The following is an 18,634-nucleotide window of genomic DNA, read 5'->3' as shown; positions in this document are numbered from 1 at the left end:
TCCTGATGAGTTGATGAACTCAGTTCAAGGAGGAACTAGCTGGCTGAGAGGGAGGGGCAGGTCTTTGGAGTTTGGAGTGTGGGTTAAGCTCAGACATAATGGACAAAACTGATGGGCATTTGAGATGTGAAATGTGGTAATAAGTGCATGGGAAGTAAGGGTAAGGGATTCAATTTCAGGTCCCTAAATACTGGTCATTTCCAGGACAGACGTACAGGGATGTGGCCTTAACAGCAATGAAGTTAGGATCATAGCTGTTATTGAGGCTTCGGTGTGAGTTGAGGGTAGGGGGTTCTCTTATTCTGCCCTCTCCACTCTAAATACACTGAAATCTGTGATGAAAGCTAATATTGTGAGTTACTGCTAAAGTTGTTGCCAGCAGGTCTTGAGTAGGGGGTAGGGAGTCCCTTATTTTGCCCCTGGTGGCTTCCCTGTGATAGAGACGGATTGCTTCCAGAAGCTGCCTTGCCAGATGTGCCAGCAGGCAGCCCAGCCAGAGAGCCTGCAGTGCAGACAGATGCCCTGGGTCGTATTCAGGATGGTGAGACCCTTTATGGTACTGTGGCTCGGCTCTGGGGCAGTGCCAGAGCGGCAGGGTAATGTTCCTCAGCCAGATTCATTTCCCCCCAAACCTCTTCAAATATGTGGGCCATGGAGGGAGGCAAATTTAATTAAATTACTGTGTTGTGAACTGCCCTTCCTGGGCAAAGGCTAAAAATGGGCTCATGCTGACATGCAAACCCATCTGTGTGTACACAGCATGTGTTTTCTTTGTGCTGGGCTGCCAGCAGCTGGATGGGGTTGGCAATGCCCAAGGTTGGACCCAGAGAGCTGGCCCTTTTGCCACAGCAAGGCAGAGTCAACAATAATCCAACCTGGACCCCATACAGCTCTGATGACCTTTTCTTTGTACTTAAAAGATGACTGGGCGGCACTCCCCCTTCCTGTATCAATTTGTTTCTCCTCAAGTGCTTCTCTTGCTGACACACAGGACTTTCCCATAAGGCGGTGCCCTGAGCACTACCGGGGAAGAAGGAACAAAGCTGCAGTGAGGTGTGATTCAGAAGAGTGCATGGGCAGGGTTTGTTTAGCTTGGCAGGAGACAGAGGGGTCTCCCGGGTGATTCTCTAGAGTGCTACTTCAGCAGTTCCCCACTGGCAATGCCAATGCTGGATAGAGAGCCCTTGTCAGGTGCCAGAGTAAAGCAGAAAAGCTTCCTCTCCCCTGCTCCCTGCACAAATGCCACAGTGCCTGTAGGACTTGACCAACAAAGGCAGGCAAGGAAGGTCAGGAGCAACTGGAAGCATTTAACATGTGGAAACCAAAAACCAAGACAAATACTGGCTGTCCTGAACCTGTTACCTGACAAGGTCATTTCATTTCCCTCCTGGAAGTTCAGGCTTCGCTGCTGCAGTTTGCAAAATACCACAAGGGTAAAGAGTTTGCCTCCCCCCTCCCCGAGTGGTGCTGCTGCTGGAGTTGGAACAGGGCTTCCCTCTGCTGGTGTGAAAATGAGTTGAGATGGGATCAGGTGTGGCATGGGGAGTAGCAGATGCTGAAGGCTGCATGGCAGGCTTTTCATTCGGAACTGAGACCAGGGAAGAGTCAGCTAGGCGATCTTTTCCTGACTTGTCCCCCAGAGAGAACAGAGCCATCTCTCACGTCTAAAACTTCAGTGAATGCGACACATGGAGCCTGAGAGGTGGCCCTGTACTGGGACAACAAGAAAACATCTTCCTGGGCGATTAATAGTTGTACTTACGCAGCCCCCTCATGTCCTGGACATCCTGGTAGCAAGCAGCTACCTAGTTGATCTGAGCAGTCCAAGCAGCTCTAGGGTGATGATAGCCCTCTGTAAGTCCCCATCTAGGCAGATTTATAGGTAAGCCACATGAGAACAGGGGGAAGAACCTCCCTACCCTAACCTACAAGCCTCTGGCGTGCTGTATGCACTTCTGAGTCACACCTCACTGCAGGATGAGGAAGGCAGGATCCCTCTTGGAGCTCTGCTGTCCCCTCTACACTGTGCTGAGCAGCTTCAGGGATGTTCTCTGACATAACAAGGGGTGTGGGGGTGGTAGTGTATCTGCCACATTTTGTTGCTGGCTAAAGTTTCTGGCAGTGATTCTGACGGTTACTTTAAGGACTAAGACAAATATTGTCAATTCAGGTCCTTGAGACCTATACCTCAAGAACCTGGACTATGTCTATAGCTGACCCTCTGTCCAGTACTTCCAAATGACTAGAATTTCTGGATCAAAAAAGCAGGCAGATCACTAAGATTTGGTCAGACACAAGAAAATAATGGATCCAAGAAAGCAAGTTTCCTATGGTTAAGAGGTTAAATAATAATTGTAACAGGAAGAGAAAAAGACATGTAATCTACACAAGAAGGGTAGGGGCAGTTAGGAAGAACAAGAAATTGACTGCTGTGGTGACATCTATCATGTGACTTTAGAGAGAGAAAAAGGTTCCTGGGTGTTCTGCCCAGGTGCTCTACCCTTTCTTTGGTAAAGGAGCTTTCTTCCTTACCGAATTGGAGAGAAGAGGGCAGACACCAGCCATAGGCTGAGGTAACTATGACATTTCAGTGGAATGAGACCCCTTGATTTTCTGCCACCCACACGGCCTCATGCCCACTCCAGCATGAGAGCTCACCAAACGACTGGTTTCAAATTCTAGAGATAGGAGCAGATGCCTCTTCAGGCCTCTTAGTATTTTATTCTTCCTTAGGTGCCAGTAAAGTATTTTATCATTATTAAAGATTAAAAATATACTTATCCTGAAGAAAACAGCCCAAGTTGTATAGAAAGTCCATAATGTATCTCAATCCTAATATTCCTCAATTGAAAAAAAAGATTTTTGTTGGGCAGTGTGGTGCACATCTGTAGTCCTAGCTACTAGGGAGGCTGAGGAGGGAGGAACTCTTGAATCCAAGAGTTTGAGACCAGCCTGGGCAACGTAGCAAGACTCTGTCTCTTAAAAAAAAAAAAAAAGAAGTTGTTCCTCCCTATTTAAGCAGCCTAGGGCTGGAAGAGCTTTCTCTAAGGGAGAAAAAGCCTTAAAATAATGTCAGTAATAGCAATCTAGACATCAAGGTGAATAATATAAATGTTGGTATGGCTGTACCAATGGCATTCCAACAGCTGCTGAGATCCCTTTGGTTTGCAGATGACCCAAATGTAAATATAGATGATGTATTTACATTGCATGGCCCTATCTAAAGTGGAAGGGGCAGCATGGTAGGCTGCTGCCCCAGGATTCTCTCCCTTCAGTAGGCTGCTGCCAGAGTGGATGGCTATGTCTGGCTCCGGCAGAGCCTGCTAGGTGGGACATCTGATTCCTGTACAGCTCCAAATTTCTGCACTCACCAATAAGCCAGCAATGAGTAAAGGCAGAGTGGTGTCCTGGGGCTGCTGCAGCCATATCTTTCTCTTGAGCAAGGTCACCCATGACCCCTCTCATACTTGTTACCAATCATTTCACTTCTGTTGGAAAGGGACAAGGAGAAGGGAAACTAATTGATTATAATGGTGTATTACAGGGCACTACCTTTAAGCACCTTGAACCAGACTGAAAAACTGAGCACTGGTACTTTGAGAAGTTGCCAAAGTCTATATTAAAATGAGGTAAGGGTAGGAAAAGGAAGAAAGGTGATTTCTGACACCTGCTTTTTTGACTCTCAGCTCCTGTAAATACTTAGGGAGCAAAGTGGGTGGGATTAAGGCCATTTTCAAAAACAGATTAGCGCTGATGAAGGCTGGAAAGTGTTTTCTGCAAAATATGAACTTAAACCTTGCCCTGTTCTATGAGTTTCCGATAAATTCTTTTTATCATGTCACCCTGATTAATACGCCAGAACATGAACTAAGAGCGGTCTTCATTTTAGCCCCAGGTTGACCTGCAGGCAAGGCCTGACCCAGCCCCTTCATCTTGGGAAAGCAGGGCAGGAGAGGGGATGGGAGTGGCAGACATCCCTGGGTATGGCTGGGGCCATCTGCACTACTGTGAATCAAGGTTGGCTCAGACAGAAGGCGCGAGGGAGGAGGTGCAGCTGCTGATGGCTCAGACAGCTTGGACCTGTCCAGGCAAACAAGCCGCTCAAGTGCAAGAACAGCCAGCCAAGTAGGCAGAGCACGAATAAGGACTTAAAGCTTGAAATATCTGACAAGATATAGAGGGAGGGTAGGAAGCTGTCTGGGATTTCAACTGGTGTCTGGCCTTGCCTCTCACTGCTAAGGCAGGCTCTTCTGCTACCAATGGGTAGGATGTGATGCTTGGGAGCTGGTGGGATGGATACAGGGAAGCATTCTTTGAGCTAGAATTTAAAAAAATCTTCATCTCTGGTAACAAATTGCAGACACAGCTGTGGACTGTTCTCTCTCACAACTGCCCGCCAAAGCAAAACCGAATCTTGATCCACAGATATATCTATCTCCCCTCCACAGATCTGCCCAAAGTTAAGAAGCAGTGGGCTTTGTGTGCATGTGTATGTGGGCGTGTGGGTGGGTGGAACGCTGCACCACCAAGTGCGCAATATGGGAGTCCCGTCTCAGAACTAGCTAAGGAGGATGACACAGGTGCTCTGCTCTCCCACCCACCTTCGGGAAAGGGAGGCCAGCAGTAGACTGTTCGGGGGGACAAGTGCCACTCCAGCTCCTTCTAGTGAGGACTCTTGGAGACAGTGCTTCTCAGCGCCAGGCTCATATTATCAGCACTGTTGCTGTTAAAAATACCAGTGTAGATCAAATCTAGATGCTATATCAAATACATTGCAATCTCTAGCGGTGGTGACAGGACTTCCTTCAATGCTTTAAAAAACATCCAGGAGATTCAAAGGTATACCCAGGATGAGAGCCTCTAGACTCAAAAGGGAGGCAAGAAGACTTACTGATCAGACAGGTTTCTGATAGACGGGACAGTACTGCCACTGACTCCAGAAGCGCTTGTTGTACATGGTTGTGCTTAAGCTGAGTGACTGTTCCTGAAGTTTCATTCAGGTTCAGGAGGAGTAACTTCCAAAATAACTGGTCAGGTGTTAATTGACTGACTGCCCTGGAAAAACATAGGGAAACCCTCCTACAAGCAGGTCACTCTCCTCAGAGCCCCAGGCAAGGGAGGAGAGAGGATAGACTGCTCAGAGACCTGTGAATATCAAGTGGGAGAAACCAAGGCACAGAGAGATTACCCTTTATTCCAAAGGCCAAGTAGGAAGAATATCAAATAGGTTATTTCTCTCTAGCTATTACCAGCTACAGGCTGTCCCTCATCAGTCACAGGCTGCTCTACAAGCAAATGTAGGCGGGGGTCTCCCCTGATCTACAGCCCTGCCTAAGGTAGTGAGTGGTGGGCGGGGAGCATTACTGCCAGGGCTGCGCCTCGTGTGAGATCAGCAGCATTGGCATTACATTCTCATAGGAGCTCGAACCCTACAGTGAACTGCACACGCGAGGGATCTAGGTTGTGTGCTCCTTATGCGAATCTAATGCCTGATGATCTGAGGTGTAAGTTTCATCCCCAAACCATTGCCTCACCCGACCAGTCCATGGAAAAATTGTCTTCCACGAAACTGATCCCTAGTGCCAAAAAGGTTGGGGACTGCTGCTCTAGATCATCTCACAGTTTAGGTTCATAATCCCAAATGACTGAGAAACTAATTTTTAAATGTGAGGATTCCGACCCTTAGTGTAAAGGCATTCCCTGCCATAGCCCTTCGGTGATTCACATATTCATTAGTTTGCTTATTTAGAACCAGTATAGTGATCCGCACCCTGCCAGGTGCTGGGGAATGATGGAGATGAAAGACTTGGTCCTTGCCCTCGAGGCACTCAGCACTTGGGCCGACACAATGACAATGTGGTCTAAGAGTGGGACAGTGGAGGTATATAAAGGGGGAGCACTCTGGAGAGTGATCCAGAGTCAGGAAAAGCCCCTGCCTCCTCCTGTCTGGAGTCCCATGAAGAAACACAGATGAGGCCACACAGTAGGCTTGTTCTTAGGACTGGGCTGAGGAAGCAACCCCCTCATTTGGAGTCTGGATGTAGCACTGGACAGTGTGGAACCAACGCTGACTCTGACTGTGTGAGGAAAACAAAGATGAGCCAGGCCCTCCTACAGAGGTGCAGGGGGTGACTTGTGCACTGGCAGGCACTGGCGGAAAGGGCTGTCTCAGGGGTCCGGGGGGAATGGGAAGGAGGGTGCCATGCGAACCTTTGGGCTGGCTGAGTGACCTGGACAGTCCATAACTCTTCCTCTGCTTCGGTATTGCTTAGCAAAACATAAACTATTTATAGCTTACTGTTTAGGTGTAAATCACAAAACCCCCCAAGAAAGAAGAACTAGCAGCCTACCCCTGAATGAAGAGGTGCTCAGCTAGGGTCCTGAGCAAGGATGTGGTATGTAAATGAAGCATGGAAGCTTCCAGCCTGAGCTCCAGAGCTCCATTTAGGTTGGCTACAGCAAGCTGCTGCTCGTCCCACTTGCTGAGCAGCCAGAGCAAAATAGTGCTTGGGAGTTGGAATAGGCACTGAGGACACAAAAGAGGCTTCATACACATACAGATGCAGAGCTGAGGGCATGTGGACTCCTGGGAATGGGGGGAGGTACAAGTTTCAGTCTTCTTGCCCCAGCTTTAGGCAAATACCACTTGGGAAACTGCTGAGCACTCCTAAGGGATTGGGGCTGTCTTGTGGCATGTGTTACAATGCAGCTGCAGCTGTCTTCCATTGCCCTGGTGTAGCCAGAGAGGTCCATAGGATGGAACATGCAGTGCTGGCAAGTAACGAGGCAGGTAAACTCCAAGGTGTAATAACTCTCTGGGCGGTTACAGTGAGTTCATCCAGTGGAAGAGACAATATTGTCTAGTTGTATGCTCCCGAAGTCAGATTCCAGATACAGGTCTAATTTAATCTTTGTGCCATCCTGTCCCCCACCTACCAAGAGTCCAGATTACTCATGAAAACTTACGCAGAAAGATCAGGCTTAGGTTAGACAAAGTCCAAAGACAAAACTCATCTTTTAGGGCGTGGTGATCCAAATTTAATCCCCTAAACTAGTGGTTCTCAATCTTAGTTCTACAATAAAATTGCCTGGGGAGCTTCAACATTAATATGTATTTATATAAAATATATGTATATATTTAAAATCCTTTTCTGATGTGAAGAATTCAAAATACTGAAAATAGGACAGTAATGAACTTCCATATAACCACCATCCAGATCCAACAATTACCAAAGTTGTCATATTTGCTTCATCTCTATCCCCCTTTTCTTTGTGGAGGCATTTTAAAGTATAACCCAGACATGATGCCATTTTCAACCATAAACACTTCATTTAGTATGCATCTCTAAAAAATATGTTCATTTTCTTACATAACCACAATGCCATTATTATGCCTACCAAAATTATCAAAGTTATTCCTTGGTATCAACTAATAAATCTGGGGAAGTTAAAAAGCTGGTGCTTGATGAAGCCAGAATCTTTGGAGGGAGGCCCAGGCATTAGTAGCTTTCCTAAGCCTCCGCACTCCATGATTCCAATGTGCAGCTGGGGTAAGAACCACTACCCTGATCCTGCTCTGGGATCTGAAGCAAGCTCTGCGAATGTCCTTTAGCCCCTGATCACATGTGCCAAGGAAAACGTGACATGCCAGACAGGATGAAGAGAAGGAAAACAAAAGCATTAAAATGTCAGCAAGACATAGAACTGAATCCTTTGTATACTACAAGGGCACTCTCTCCCCAGGAGTTGAGGCCCACTCACTTGAGCCACCAAATCCATCAAAGGTCTGAACACCAGGAACCAGGGTAGTTACCAGCTGCGTGGGCAGCTCACAGGGCCCTCAAGCACCTCTGCACTGGGCCAGTCTGCATCATTCCTCCACTCTATTTCTAGCTCTTCTTGCTTCTGTACACACTGTCTCTCTGGCCTAATATTCTGGCAAACTCTGAGCCTCAGCACCTGGTTTTAGAGAGGATTAATTATATAGGCCTGTGGTGTGTGTGTTTAGGGGGTGAGGGGGACGGTGTGTGCCAAAACTTCTTGGGTCTTGGCACTGGGTTGTGTAAGTACCACAGTCTTCAATTTTACTTATTTATTTCATTAAAAAAATAACTAAACAAAACGTCCTGCAAAAAGATGAGGCTGTATCCTTGTAGCTAAAAATACCTCTGCTGAGGGCGTCCGCTCACCAGCTCCTCAATTAGAGATGCTACAGGGCCCTTTGTGAGCTGTGCAGTGTTGGCGGCTCCACAGGGGCTCTGGGCGGCTGGGGAAAATCCTTGGAGCAGTGACTAGTGACTACTGGGTAAAGGAAGGCTGGCAAACAGCCCTTGAGCCAGCATGGAGATCTGCATACTTCGGGTAACTACCAAACCCCTCTTGCTTTATGGACCCACTGCCCAAGCGAAGGAACCTCTTGCCTTCTTACGGCATCTCTGAGGATAACCCAAAGTAATAGGGGACCAGTCTTGACTTCCCTGAGGTTCACATGAGTACAATAACCACCAGAGGCAGTAATGCCATGCAGTCTGGCTCATGGTGTCTGTGGTGCTGAACAACCTGTGGGCGGGATGAGTGGTAACTAGACTCGCTGGAAGCCTCTCCGTGGCCTCAGGAAAGGGCTGCTTTAAATGCAGGCTGACATCAGAAGCGGGAGGCTATGTGGAAGCACAGGCTTTGCAATAAGGGCCTCTTTCTCTGGCTCTCTTTTCTTCATCCTCTTAGTACCCACAGGTCATTTAGTCCAACACACTCATTTTTATTGGGGAAGATGAAGCCTCAGGGAGGTTAAATGATTTTGTCAAGGTCACAGAGATAGTAAATGGAAGAGTCAGGACTTAAACATGGGATTTCTGATTATAGGTGTAGTGCTTTGTTCCACTATACTGTGTCATCCTAATGAATGGATTCATTATAAGCATTCAACAAGTGTTGAAAGAGCTATGGGAAAAGGGATTTTCAGTTCAGGTGCCAAAAGGACCAAAGACTGTCAGGAGCGTGCTGCCTGGATGATCTGGGAATTCTGAATCCCGGCAAGTTCTGGGAAACTCAAGGGTCAGACTCAGCAACTTAATCAGATGTTCAGTGGGAACAGTGTCGACTGCAGTCTGTGATCTTCAGCCAGAGATCCAAAGCCATTCCCTTCTTTTCTCTCTGGGAGTGGGAAACACTTGGTATTAGATTGACTAGGGGCTCTCAGGAGAAAAGGAGGCAAGGATAAGGACAAGGTTGTCTGTCTTGATCCGGCATTGACTCCTTTCTCATTTCTTGGCATCGTGTGTGACCCTTATGAAAAAATGTGGAAGTTTGTGTCAAGAGCATGAGAGATAAGGGTCAAAAAAAAAAAAGTTATTGAGAAAACACACTCACTGGCATGGGGGAAGGTGCAGACTTTTTCAGAAGAACACAATGCAAACCTAACATTGCCAGCATGCACAATGTGCAGGGGACTTGTCTAGAGTCCTATGCTGTCGAATAAGGTGGCCACTAGCCCCATGTGGCTATTTACATTGAAATTATTTAAATTTTATAAAGATTCTATTTATCAGTTGTATAAACCATATTTCAAATGCTCAATATCCATTATGTGGCTACTGTACTGGACAGCAGAGACAAAGAACATTTCCACCAACATAGAAAGTTCTGTTGGACAGCATTGGTAGAATCTGGTTGTCTTTTTTCATCTCTTGCTGCCTGCAACGAGTAGTTTCTGAAACATCTTTGAGGATAATTGAACTTGGAAAAGCTAGAGGGTCCCATAATTCACTCTCCAACAAACCTACTAAACCTGGGCTCCAAAGAAGCTAACAGCAGCTGGGAGCATGAATCCGCCAGTGCACCAGGCTCACCAGGCCCTAACCCTTCTTTCCCCAATACCTTGTCTGCATGTTCACAGCCACTCTGACCTTTGCATATTTTATTCAGTTTCTATTTTATGCTGTTTTAATTGATGTTTAATATAGCTTAACTTGTGTGGTGTTCCAAGTCCCTCACCAGGGGGCTGCTCATAGGCAGAAGCACAATTAATAGCAATCCCGAGAAAATTATGCCCTGTATCAAAGCTGTCATTGCACCATAAAAATGCTTATTATTACTATTGAATTCTCCAGTCCTGACACCTCCCCATGTTTACTAGGTAGCAGATAAACCTCTATGTTTGTGCCTTCTCTACTCTACCACACCATCAGGACTAAATATAGCCCTCATGTCTATGTTTAGCTCCATTTAGCTGTGCTTTGGAAAACGGGAAAAAAATCAGAGTTAACAAAATTAAATTGCTGGAAAATGCGATTTGTTCCTCCCCCACTTGGACAACCCCTTAAAAGACAAACAGACATCACTGCTAACAAGAAGGGTAACCAGCCTCTGCCACAGGGTGGGAGAGACCCCCAGACCCTGACAGCATGGCATGAGTCCTGCATCAGCCTTGTGGGAGAGTAGAGGGAGTGGGTCCAGGGGCATGGGATACTGGAGGAAAGGGATGGCACTCATAGGCCCACCCTGTGTCCTGCCTCAACTTGACCAGAACAGAGTGCTTGAGCTGGAGTCCCACCTAGGGAGTTTGAGGGCAATCCTGGATGGGCATTTTGACCTTCCCACAACTCTCTCGATTCAAAAATCAAAACAATGCAACCCCCCTCCAAAAAAAAAAAAAAGGAAAGAAAAAGCCCCCAACTTGTAAGAGTTTAGCATTCCTTGGTTTCCTCTGGGCTTATCTGAAGCTTGGATTTGGCACGAATAGACAGCAGCTTTTCTACAACTACATATCAGGGAAAGTGATGGAAAATTCCAAGTCTGTCAGACACCTGTACTCCTCCTCCTCTGGCACACGTTCTCAATCTGTGTGCGGTTATCTTTGCAACCCTGTCTAGGAGGAGTTTCCTTACAGAAGGCCAAAGCCCTGGATGACTTCTCTAACTTAGGCTCCCATCCTTTTCTCACTGAAATAATACAATTGAAAGAGAATGCACCCGCTTATCTCTTCTGTCTATCTCCATCATATCACCTACTCCCTTTTATATGCCACTGTCATATTCTCAAATTATTACTTGTACTTCAGGTGGATGATGAGGCTGTTGTCTGGGAGGCACTGTGGGGATAAAGGTAAGAGCAATACAGTAGGAATGTGGAGACTTTAGATCTACCATGAATTTACCATGTGAAAGTGCACATCAAGTGATGAACTTCTTCATGCCTCAGTTTTCTCATTTACTGTGAAATGTTTGGATTGGACTATATAACCTCTAGATCCCTTCTATCTATGAAAGACTATAATTCAGTATTATGAAGGCTGTATGCTCAAGTCCTTGGAAACTGAATGGGTCATACTTCTATTTATAATTTGGTTTTTATCTTTGCACTCAATGCTCTTTGGAGAAATGTAGATTTCCATTCCTAAATTTTTCTAACCAACAAAGGAAAAGCTCTATTTTAGTTTGTTTGACAAAGAAACGTCTATAACTAGATTGAGTTTCCCATATTATATTTGCTTTGCCTTCTTCCATCTTTGCCTAAAAAAGGAGTTTCTAAAAAACCAGAAATGCTTTCTGTACTCAGGCATAGCAGGAATGAGGCTGCCTTGGCTGAAGGAAGAAGATGGTGCATATCTGGAGCCCCAGTGGAGCAGGACTATTTGCCATCTGCTGCACTAGTTGCCTCGTCTTCATATCAGGCCTGGTCTGTAGTTTGCTGCAAATATTAGGAGCCGAGCCACTTCCCACCCATGGCAAGCCTTGAACCCTTTGTATTCTGGCTGCCAAGATGATCTGAAAGCAGGGAGCCACTTTTCAGCTTAGGGAAAAACATGTGCATTAAATGGAAGTAGATTCTTCTTTTCCCTCCCTTGTGCCACTCCCAGCCATTTTTAAAGCTTTATACTAAAAAGGAGGAAGATCTGTCTGACAAAGCTGAGGAAGATGATGGAATTGCCAGGCCAGAATGGTTTATTAATGATCCATGGGAAAAAAACAATCATCCTGCTGGCAGCTTCACATGTAATTAACCAGCTTCACAGAGAGCTGGCCGCCTTCTCCAGGCCTGGCATCCGCAGACCGCAGAGCTACCTGACACGGCAACACTGGGTTTCTAGCGAAATCTCGCTACTGGGAGAGGGGCATCCAAAATAGTGACCTCAACCCACTCGGCGCTCAGGAAACAAGACTGAAATGGCAGTGCTCCTCTGGAGAAGTCTGGCTGTGTGCTCGGGCTGACACAAAGACTGCGACCTCCATGCTGGCAACAACCAGCCCTGGGAACTGCCACTCCCACTGCTCACCATTAACTGCCCACTCAGGTAAGTGGCTGAGCAGGGTTCTCTTCCAGAGAATTTGGGTAGCCCTCCAAATGCAGCCTCTCTGCCAAAAGTCTACATAGGCAGGAGTTTCTGAGAATTGGCTCACTTTATGCCACAGCAGCAAACTTCGGCACTGATGGGACTTCAGAGGGCCTGGTGACCACACTGGGTGTGGGGGACAATAGTTGCTTCTGTGTAAGAACTAACAACCTTCAAAATATGGTACATAAAGGAGAAGCAGCAGCTGGGCTAACCAAGCTTTGGCTTTGCAGTCAGTGCCAACTTCCCTCTTAAGAGTCCTGGGATTCAAAGAACCCTGGTCGTCCCACCAGGTGAGTGAACTAATGCATATTTGCCATTCGCAATGCACAGTTTTTAAAATGTGCATGTAAGTGTGTGGCAGCTAACTGTCCTATTTAGGAGGTGGGGGGAGGATCCCCCATTACCTTTCCCCAAATGAGAGTCAAGAGACTGTTCCCAGTGAGGCTGATCAAAACACACGTGCACGCAAACACACGAGGATCCACCATTACCTTTTCCAAGTGAAAGTCAAGAGACTGTTCCCAGTGAGGCTGCCCCCCCGACAGGCACCCTTCCCATGCTTGTTTCTCTAGGGCAGAAAAAGAAGCTGAGAAGAACTGTCTCCACTCTACATTCCTGGGGGATACAGAACCCTCTAAGAACAACAACACTTCCTTCACCCACAGCCCTGCTAAGGCCGGACCCTGGGCACCTCACATTCCCCTAGGGTGAGCTGAAGTTACTACCTGAAGGCTCATGAAGGGAATGACAAACCTTTGCACCTTTGGCAAAAGAGCCAGTTCGCAGGGGTCATGGACTTTTCACTCAGCACACTCACTTTACATTCTGTGGAAAAAGATAATAAAGGCTGTGTCCTTTAGAAAAAGGTCGGGGGCTGGGGGTGGGGACTTGAGAAGTGCTGGGGGAGACTGCAACTCCATCAGCTGATGCTGTATTGCCTCTGCTAGAGAGCCCAGCACAGGTGGGGAGCTCCTCAAATAAAGCAAGCCTCGGAGTTGGAGACCAGGCTCCACAGCAATTTTCCTATTCAGTACCTGCAGTCTCCTTCTTCACCCAGCTTTGATTACAGGAGTCAAACACAGTGGTTCTCTCATTCCTATCAAAGCAGGTTGGAAAAAGTAGTAATCCCAACTGTAAATCAGCAACATAACAGGCATTGGGAGAGGTCACTGGTGGCTTGGTAGGAAATGGATAGCTCATGACAAATGAATTGGTACTGCCTGCCATTTTTTCTTGCCATCGCTTGAATCAATAAGGGAAAAGGTGAATTGCTATTGATCTCTTCAACACCTTTCAACGATACTGTACAAATTACAGAAACACAAGGGGGCGGGTGAAAGAATGAAAGAGGAAGGACAGATGAAAGACTGTCTGGGCGGTGTAAGCCTGCTGTATTTCCCTGGAGGCAATCTTCCAGTCACTGGGTGTTACACATGCGTGGGTGCACATTTGAGTGTGGCATGAAGAGCCCTTTCTCACACCTGGAAGGGCTGAAGGGCTGGCTACGGAGGGCCCCTCTGCACCTCACATGCTGGCAATGCTCCAGCAGGGCTACTTCTCTTGATACAAGGCTAGATTATTGAGAGGTGCTGTGAATCCCAAGGCCTCATGAATTTTTGAAGTTGTCACACGTTAGTGGTGTTGGGATAGGCTATCTCAACAACTGACTATAATTCTGGACAGGAAAGCAAGAATCAAAAGCTTCAAGGGCAATCTCTAGCTATACCTTACTAACCTCACTCCCTGGCTGACATGCCAAGAAAATATAGACAGACTGCAAATAAGGCAAAACTATCTTGCTTCGTACTTGAAAATAACAAAGATCATGGCATCTAGGGCACAGGCCTGTCCTTTGAAACACTCTGGGCAAAAGACATGGCATGAATATCAGAGGCCTGCGTCAAAATGTTAGAGGTCTGGCTGTAAACCTAGGGTGAAAGGGATACTGACCACACAGGCAAGATGACAAATAAATACGGCCTTATGCAGACAACCAGGACATAAGACACAGGGTTATGATGGCTGGGGATAACAACACATAACACAAAGACGAACATCTGATGTCTGATTTTCATCTTCAGCTCAGGAATAGTGCAACCAGAGCGGCAAAGACTGAAGGAACCCCTAAGTCCTCCGGGACAGATTCTCTTTAGGATATACTGCTTATCAGAAGCCAAAGTCAGTACTCTACTCATGTCCAGAAAAAGGCAATGAAAAGGATTTCATGGCATAGAGAAAAGGAAATATTGGCCAAAGTTTAGTCCATTGGGGAACATCATGGTCAGATCTCAGGGTCCCAGACCAACAGTTCTCCTATTCGACCAACAGTTCTCCTATTCTACCAACTGGGCGTAATTATTCAGTTGCTGGTGACAGAAAAAAACGTTCTGACCAGAGGTCCCTCTTCAGGTCACACAGCACTCTTAGTGCATCATCTGGGGTCTGGGTCTCCTTAGAAACCTCCCCACCACACCGGAGTATTCACCTTTTAGCATTCTCAAGGCAAAAGAGGGCTTAGTTCCCCCATTTTGCAGCTGGCAAAACCAAGGTAGGCAGTCACTGACATGTAAAAACAATGAGAGACCTTCACAACACTCCTGGCGCCCTTGCTTATGCTCCAGAAACTGACTCAGGGTATAATTGTATCATTCTGAAATCAGTTGATATCACAGTTAGCCAGTCTGCCCATCTTCCTCCCACAAATACATCAAGGGCCAAAACATAGGGGAAAAAAAAAAAAGAAAAAAAGAAAGTAAGTTACAAAGCTGCTGATGTGTTTAGAGTGGAAATGCTGAGATTAAGAGGAGGAAGTGGTTAAGTGCACCCTGGGTGTTTGGAAATGGCCACGTCTGCAGCCCTGGAAGCTGATGAAGAAGGAGCTCTAGCCCTCTCTGCCAGGCAGGCCATAAGACTAGCCCCTCACTCCAGAGGTAGGGAGCTTGGCTGTGAAAGGGCATGATGGTAAGATACAGCTATTTAGCAAACACCAGTCCCCTCCTACAAGGAATCTTCCAATTCCGAAAGTGACCCTATTCTAAAATTACCAAGTGGCAGGTGGCCAGGCCAAAAATCCATATCCAATCAGTGCTAATGGACTGTTTGTTGCATTTCCTCATATATGGCTGCAGCACTGCTATGAAAACCCTGGGTCAGTGGTTTGAGATTTATTTAACTGGAGAGGTAACGGCACCCCAGCACCGCAAGCATTATAGAGATGCGTGAAGTGAAATGGCACATGCAGACTGCTGGTGGGGAATGGAGGGACCTGTTGGTCTTATTTGCATGATCTTCCACCTCTAGCTGTACACCCAATGCCAAATCCTTTTCTGGTAACCATTAAAAAGAATTCAACTGCATCAAGAGAAGGGAAAGGGGAGAAGAGGAAGGCATTATGTTAAGCTGAAAAGGAAAACAGCACAGTGAAGCATTTCCAGTTCCTTCTTTCATTCCCGGTTCAAGAGGTACCTGTTCTTGCTACAGTGACCCAAACGCTTCTTCTTGGAGGCCTTTTCCTATCCTTTTCAGTCTTGTTTAACACCTAGATCTTTCTTTTTCATTTGCATTTTTTTCCTTTTTTTTGGAGATTCTTGGCTCTGTCGCCCAGGCTGGAGTGCAATGGCACGATTTTGGCTCACTGCAACCTCTGCCACCGATTCTTGGTCTCAGCCTCCCGAGTAGCTGGGACTACAGGGATGTGCCATCACACCAGGCTAACTTTTGTATTTTCATTAGAGACAAGGTTTCGCCATGTTGGCCAGGCTGGTCTTGAAATCCTGGCCTCATGTGATCCCCCTGCCTTGGCCTCCAAAGTGTTGGAATTACAGGCGTGAGCCACTGTGCCCAGCCTGTGTTACCACCTAGTTCTTTCTTTAGTGCTTCTGCTGGCACTGTGCTATCTATCTTCCAACTCTTCAACTTAATGCAGGTCAAGGACAAATCTATGGCAATCCTGGATTGTTTTGGTCATGGTACGAAAGTATGGAGACACAAAGGAGCACTGCTATTCTGTCAGAGGATAAGGAAGCCTGTACCAGCCAGGATCTAGATAGTTCATACCCATATCCCTCATTTTCAAGTTGCTGTGACATTGTGAGAGAAGACCTGCATCAACAGAGAGAAAGCAGAGAGCCCTCACTGTTGGCAGATTAGTCTCCAAATACCCCCATGGCAAGTGGAGAACACTGCAAAGATGGTCAAACCATTTTTCCTTAGACATCCATGAGGTATGTGTGGAGTCCTGGTGTCACCCCTCCCTTGGTGATCACCTTATCAGTCCATAGCCAAGTCTAGAAAAGGCATCTTGCATAGGTTAGGACTTGCTGGCATTACCTCCAGACCTTTGGTTTTCCACTGAACGTAATACTGCCTAATGTGTGGGACCATGAGGAATCAGAGACAAAGAGACCTTATGTTATTTTACTTCACAGAATAAAAGACTGGCTGATGTCCTGAGGGTACTTAAAGAAATACTCCTTTGCAAACTTAGACCAAGGATGGAAAATAGGTTTCCGTTAAGTGCCAAATCCTCTCAACTGGTAGTAGTAGCAAGGATCCCTGTTTTGAGAAGGATCTGAGCCCTGAGCCACAGCAGCGTGGTGACTGACTGGCAATGTCTGCCACGGGTGGACAACCCGAATAGGGGTAGCATATGCGTATGTGCCATCACTGGCTTAGACAGGCTGGGGGAGTGAAGAGCACTGGGAGGATTGTTCTTTGTTGATTCTAATCTGAATGCTGCTCACAACACACATACCTAGATCCAGCCTAGAACTCTACTCTGGTTTTGTACATACTGAAGTTCAAGTCCTAAATTTCGGTTAAGCCCTGAGAGAATTTCTTTTCTTTTTTTGAGACGGAGTTTCGCTCTTGTTGCCCAGACTGGAGTGCAGTGGCGCGATCTTGGCTCACCGCAACCTCTGCCTCCTGGGTTCAAGTGATTCTCCTGCCTCAACCTCCCAAGTAGTTGGGATTACAGGCATGCGCCACCATGCCCAGCTAATTTTGTATTTTTAGTAGAGACGGGGTTTCTCCATGTTGGTCAGGTTGGTCTCGAACTCCCAATCTCAGGTGATCGGCCCACCTTGGCCTCCCAAAGTGCTGGGATTACAGGTGTGAGCCACTGTGCCTGGCTGAGAGAATTTCTATTAATAATAAAAATGATGCTGCAAGCTACCATTCACTGAGTGTTTAATATCTTGGGTTGTGAGGAACAGTTTACACATACACTTAATTTTCACAATAACCCTAGTGAGAAGGTACTCTCCTTACATAGGTGAGGCAATTAGGTTTAGCAGGATGGCTACATTGCACAATGCTAGGGATAGCCTTCATATTAAATTCTAATAGGCACTAAGATTGCCCTCGGTTTAGAGAGGCTAAGGAATGTGTCCATGGTCAGACAGCAAATGGTGAAGGTGGAATGAGAACCTAGGTTTGACTTTTCACATGCTAACAGAGTTTCGTTAAGAAGGAAAAGACACCCTTAAATGTCCTAAAGAAGAGTCTAAGAATGAGCTATTCCTTTCTCACTATGTGAAACATGTTGTTTTGACCAGGTTAGGGTATCTCTGTTCTTAATTCTCAAGCTTGCTCATAATCTTATTTCATGCACCACAGCATTTCTTAACAGACCATTGGTCACTTTCATTTTCAAAATCCATTTAAGTGCAGCTGACCAGAAACTGTCACGGGTGGAGTAGCAAGTGGGAAGTTCATAAATAAAGCCAGGTTTGGAACATGGAGGTTCTCTTCAAGTCCTTGGCAACAGACACAGGGTGTGGGCATGCTAATGGCAAGAACAGGGCAGGGTGAAGGTCAGCTCATCCACCAGAACAGTCCTGTGTCCTTGGGGGAGTCACATGTGAAACACTACAATGTTAGTATTACCTGGAGAAAAAATGCAGTCTACAGTCTGCTTGTGCTCTGCTGGTGGCTCAGGTAGCCTTGCTATTATATATTAAGAGCTGTGTTCTAAAAAGATATGAGTTGAATTATGTAATTCCACAGGGGATATTCAGACAATGGGCATGGCTTGCAATGTTTAGGACAAATGGAACAGGGAGGCCTGAGGCCTGAAGACACTCCAAACATGCCAAGTTAAAGTTCACTTGCCAGGTGCAATGGCTCATGCCTGTAATCCCAGCACTTTGGGAGGCTGAGGCAGGCAGATCTCTTGAGCCCAGAGTTTGAGACCAGCCTGGGCAACGTGGTGAAAGCCTATCTCTACAGAAAATACAAAACATTAGCTGGGCATGGGGACATGTGCCTGTAGTCCTACCTACTTGAGAGGCTGAGGTGGGA

General features: G+C 46.5%; 1 protein-coding gene across 1 annotated transcript in view; it reads right to left on the bottom strand.

Moving 5' to 3' along the window:
• SND1 (staphylococcal nuclease and tudor domain containing 1) overlaps window positions 1–18,634 on the bottom strand; it is a 445,319-nt gene that overhangs the window by 73,916 nt on the left and 352,769 nt on the right. The gene's annotated exons all lie outside the window — the stretch shown is intronic.

Source organism: Symphalangus syndactylus, chromosome 6, assembly GCF_028878055.3.
Source record: "Symphalangus syndactylus isolate Jambi chromosome 6, NHGRI_mSymSyn1-v2.1_pri, whole genome shotgun sequence".
Lineage (NCBI taxonomy): Eukaryota > Metazoa > Chordata > Mammalia > Primates > Hylobatidae > Symphalangus > Symphalangus syndactylus.
The sequence above is the reverse complement of the archived record's forward strand: the minus strand, read 5'-3'. Positions and strand labels throughout refer to the sequence as shown.